The sequence below is a fragment of the Nycticebus coucang genome, chromosome 3, assembly GCF_027406575.1.
Source record: "Nycticebus coucang isolate mNycCou1 chromosome 3, mNycCou1.pri, whole genome shotgun sequence".
NCBI lineage: Eukaryota > Metazoa > Chordata > Mammalia > Primates > Lorisidae > Nycticebus > Nycticebus coucang.
Genome location: NC_069782.1, coordinates 132526868 through 132532347, shown reverse-complemented (window position 1 = coordinate 132532347; position 5480 = coordinate 132526868). Strand labels below are relative to the sequence as shown.

General features: G+C 42.5%; 1 pseudogene; it reads left to right on the top strand.

Moving 5' to 3' along the window:
* The first annotated feature begins 312 nt into the window (after positions 1-312).
* On the top strand, positions 313-1127 carry LOC128581996 (40S ribosomal protein S6-like; annotated as a pseudogene).
* The last annotated feature ends 4353 nt before the right edge of the window (positions 1128-5480 follow it).

Below are 5480 nucleotides of genomic sequence, written 5' to 3'. Positions count from 1 at the left end.
GAAATGGCAGAGTAAGGAACTCCAAAATTCCATACTCCATAAAAGCAATAAAAAAAAGTTGGGAAACCATGAGAATCAACCTTTTAGAACGCTGGACACTTAAAGCCTGCAGAAACCTGAGGAATGTTTTTATGAAAATTCAGTTTAAGCTCAGTAAAAACAATGAAAAAAAAGTGTTTTTAACTTACTCTTGCCCCATCCCCAGGTTTCTTCCCCAGTAGCCTTGAAGAAAACAATTACATTCCCAACTTCCTCTATCCCGGGGTCTGCTCATCTCGCGAACACTGAAAGTGCCTACGTGATCTGTACTAAGCGGAAGTCGGGCTTCTTTTCTGTGGCGCCTGAGAGGTGTTCACATACTTCAGAATGAAGCTGAATATCTCCTTCCCAGCCACTGGCTGCCAGAAACTCATTGAAGTGGACGATGAACGCAAACTTTGTACTTTCTATGAGAAGCGAATGGCCACAGAAGTTGCTACTGATGCGCTTGGTGAAGAATGGAAGGGTTATGTGGTCCAAATAAGTGATGGAAACGACAAGCAAGGTTTCCCCAAGAAGCAGGGTGTCTTGACCCATGGCCGGGTCCGCCTGCCGCTGAGTAAGGGGCATTCCTGTTATAGACCAAGGAGAACTGGAGAAAGGAAGCGCAAATCTGTTTGGAGTTGCATTGTGTATGCGAATCTGAGTGTTCTCAACTTGGTTATTGTAAAAAGAGAAAAGGATATCCCTGGACTGACTAACACTACGGTACCTCGGTGTCTGGGGCCTAAAAGAGCTAGCAGAATCCGCGAACTTTTCAATCTGTCTAAAGAAGATGATGTTCGCCAATACGTTGTGAGAAAGCCCTTAAACAAAGAAGGTAAGAAACCTAGGACCAAAGCACCCAAGAATTCAGCGTCTCGTAACTCCACGTGTCTTACAACATAAACGTCGGCGTATTGCTCTGAAGAAACAGCGTACTAAGAAAAATAAGGAAGAGGCTTCAGAATATGCTGAAGCCAAGAGAATATGCTTTGGCCAAGAGAATGAAGGAGGCCAAAGAAAAGCACCAGGAACAGATTGCCAAGAGACACAGGCTGTCCTCTCTGAGAGCATCCATTTCTAAGTCTGAATCCACTCAAAAATAAGGATTGTTTTTGAGTAACAAATAAATGAGTTCTTATCTCTTAAAAAAAAAAAAATAGTTACATTCCCAGTATAGATACCAGTATGAGGGAGAACAGAACTGACAAGAATTGCTTTTTTTGGCTTGCCTTGTGGCTCCCTAATGACTTGCTCAAAGGGTTTTTCTTTATCTTTACCTTGGAACTCTCCAGTGCTGGGGATGGCTATGGAAAGTGCATTTGTTGAAGAAATTTAGAGGCAAATGTTACAGTTTTTGCTGCCTAGAGCATTGGATAACAGTTGAGACAAACATTAGACTAAAGCTTGGGAGGGAAGGCTAGGGAATGAGATGGTTTGAAAAACTCTGACATATTCCTGGGAAACTAGAATGCCATGTGCATACCCAGAGCTATGCACATGCTCAGGAAAGACCTGTGAAGGCTTGAAGCTCTCACTTCTGGCCAACCTTCAGGGTCTGTAAAAGCATGGAATGAAGGCTAAGGCAAAGTTGTAAACCACTTGGCTAAGGGTTGAAGGCATGTGTTCAAACACACATAGCCCATCTGCAAAGACTAGGTGGGTATTTTTCAGTTCCAAGCACTTAAGGAAATCTGTGTGCAAACACTAGCTGACCTCTGAACTAATATAACAGATATTTTAGTGGCCATCTGCAATAGAGGATATTGACTTTACAAAATTAGTTCAGTATGCTCTGCTCAAGTGGCTAAGGAGCCAGCCACATACACCTGAGCTGGCGGGTTCAAATCCCAGACCTGCCAAACAACAATGATGGCTGCAATCAAAAAATAGCCAGGCGTTATGGTGGGCGCCTGTGGTCCCAGCTTCTTGGGAGGTGGAGGCAGGAGAATAGCTTAAGCTCAGGAGTTTGAGGTTGTGGTGAGCTGTGATGCCACGGCACTCTACTGAGAGTGACAGCTCTGCCTCAAAAAAAAAAAAAAATTAGTTCAGCAAAGTTACTAAACAACAAAAGCTATGGCAATCAGCAACAGTGAACTCTAGGGAGGAAGAAGAATCTATTTCCAGAGCTGCCACATTGTAATACTCAAAATGCCCGGTTTTCAAAAAAAATTACAAGACATGCAAAGAAACGAACAGGTATGGCCTATACACAGGGGAAACAAAGATAATCAATAGACACAGTCCCTGAGGAAGCCCAGATGCTGAACTTACTGCATGAAGACTTTAAATCACCTATTTAAATTATGTTCAGAGAACTAATGAAAACCATGAGAATTATGCCTCACCAAATAAGAGAGCACAAGAGACCTTCTAGAGTTCCAGAAGAGAAGAGAGAAAAAGCAGAGAGAATATTTGAAGAAATATTGGCTGAAAATATCCAAATTTAATTAAAAATATGAATCCAGGCTCGGCACCCATAGCACAGTAGTTATGGCACTGGCCACATGCACCAAGGCTGGCGGTTTTGAACCCAGCCCGGGGCCAGCTAAAACAATGACAACTGCAACAAAAAAATAGCCAAGCATTGTGGCTGGTGCCTGTAGTCCCAGCTACTCAGGAGGCTGAGGCAAGAGAATTGCTTACCCCCAAGAGTTTGAGGTTGCTGTGAGCTGTGATGCCACAGCGCTCTACTGAGGGTGACATAATGAGACTCTGTCTCAAAAAATAATAATAAAAAATAAATAAAAATATGAATCTACACCTCTAAAAAGATGAACAAAATTGAAGTAAGATAAGCTCAAAGAAATTCACAACAAGACACTGTATAGTTACACTGTTATAAAACAAAGAGAATTTTGAAAACAGCAAGCTAGAAGGGACTAATCATGTATAATGGATTCTCAAAATTAATATCTGATCTTTTATCAGAAATCACAGAGGCTAATAGGCAGTGGGATGACATGTTCCGAGTACTAAAAAAATTTTTTTTGTCAACTAATAAGTCTATATTCAGCAAAACTATTCTTCAAAAATGAAGAAGGAAAAAAGCTAAGACATTCCTGGATAAATAAAAACTAAGAGGCTCAGTGCCTGTGGCTCAAGCGGCTAAGGTGTCAAGCGGCGGGTTCAAATCCAGCCCTGTCCCACCAAAACAACAATGACAGCTGCAACCAAAAAAATAGCTGGGCATTGTGGCAGGCGCTTGTAGTCCCAGCTACTTAGGAGGTGGAGGCAGGAGAATCACTTGAGCCTAGGAGTTGGAGGTTGCTGTGAACTGTGATGCCATGGCACTCTACCCAGGGCGAGAGCTTGAGGCTCTGTCTCAATAAAAAAATAAAAACCAAGAGTTCAGCACTACTAGACTTGCCTTATAAAAGAATACCATTAAGGGTGGCACCTGTGGCTCAAAGAGTAAGGCACCGGCCCCATATACTGAAGGTTGTGGGTTCAAACCCACCCCAGCCAAAAACTGTACAAAAAAAAAAAAAAAAGAATACCATTAAACATACTCAATAGGTAAATATAAAAGGCAATATGAATGTATTTTGTTTATAAGTCTTCATTCCTATTCTGTTTAAAAGATAAATACAGGCTTGGTGCCTATGGCTTAAGCAGCTAAAGCACCAGCCACGTACACCTGAGCTAGCGGGTTCAAATCCAGCCTGGGCCCGCCAAACAACAATGATGGCTGCAACCAAAAAATAGCCAGGCGTTGTGGCAGGTGCCTATAGTCCCAGCTACTTGGGAGGCGGAGGCAGGAGAATCGCTTGAACCCAGGAGTTGGAGGTTGCTGTGAGCTGTGATGCCATGGTACTCTGATGCCAAGGGCAACAGCTTGAGGCTCTGTCTCAAAAAATAAATAAATAAATAAATAAAATAAAAGATAAATACATGTATATAATGCAATAATTATAAATCTGCACTGATGGGCACACATTGTACTAAGATGTAGTGTGGGCTCGGTGCCTGTAGCTCAGTGGTTAGGGCTCTGGCCACACACACCAGGGCTAGTGGGTTTGAACCTGACCCGGGCCTGCTAAACAACAATGACAACAACAACAAAAAAATAGCCAGGCATTGTGGTGGGTGCCTATGTACCAGCTACTTGGGAGGCTGAGGCAAGAGAATCGCCTATGCCCAAGAGTTTAAGGTTGCTGTGAGCTGTGATGCCATAGCACTCTACCAAGGGTGACAATGTGAGACTCTGTCTCAAAAAAATAAATAAATAAGATGTAGTCCATATGACAATAAAGAAGGAAAAAGAGCTAGCACTCTGGGAGGCTGAGGCAGGTGGATCACTTGAGCTGAGGAGTTTAAGACCCAGACTGAGGGTTCGGGGTCTGTAGCTCAACAGCTAGGATGCCAGCCACATACACTGGAGCTGGTGGGTTCGAATCCAGCCCAGGCCCACGAAACAACAATGAGAACTACCACCAAAAAATAGCCGGGCATTGTGGCAGGCACCTGTAGTCCCACCTACTTGGGAGGCTGAAGCAAGGGAATCATTTAAGCCCAAGAGTTAGAAGTTGCTGTGAGCTATGACGCCACAGCACTCTACCAAGGGTGACAAAGTAAGACTCTGTCTCAAAAACAAAACAAACACCCAGCCTGAGCAAGAGCAAGACCCTGTATCTACTAAAAACAGAAAAACTAGCCAGGCATCATGGTGGGCCCTGTAGTAGTCCCAGCTATTTCAGAGTATTTTGAGGCAAGAGGATCACTTGAGTCCAAGAGTTTGAGGCTGCTGTGAGCTATGATAACGGCTTGGCACTCTACCCACAGCAACAGAATGAGACTGTCTCAAAAAAAAAAAAAAGAGAGAGAGAGGGGAGAGAGAACATAGGAACTACATAGGAACAAAATTTTTGTATAATATTGAAATTAAGTTGGCATTAATCTGAACTAGAGTATTATTAAATAGAACAACAGAATATAGTCTTCTCAAATGCACATGGAACATTCTTTAGGATAGACCCTATGTTACAACACAAAGTAAGTCTCAATAAATTTTAAAAGACTGAAATAATACCAAGTATTTTCAATTTAATGAAATAAGTTTAAGACTTGCAAATCGAAAGCTACAAACATTACTGAAAGAAATTAAAGATCTAGTTAGGTGTGGTGGTGGATGCCTATAGTCCCAGCTACTCAGGAGGCTGAGGCAGGAGGATCACTCCAGACTGGAGGATTGCTTTGAGCCCAGGAACTTGAGGTTGCAGTGAACTATGATTGCGCCACTGCATGCCAGTCTGAGTGACAAAGTGAAACCCTGTCTCTTAAAAAAAATTAAAGAAGGCGGTGCCTGTGGCTCAGTCAGTAAGGCGCCAGCCCCATATACCGAGGGTGGCGGGTTCAAACCCAGCCCTGGCTGAACTGCAACCAGAAAAAAAATAATAAATTAAATAAATAAATAAATAAAAAATAAAAATTAAAGAAAAAAAAATAAATAAAAGGAA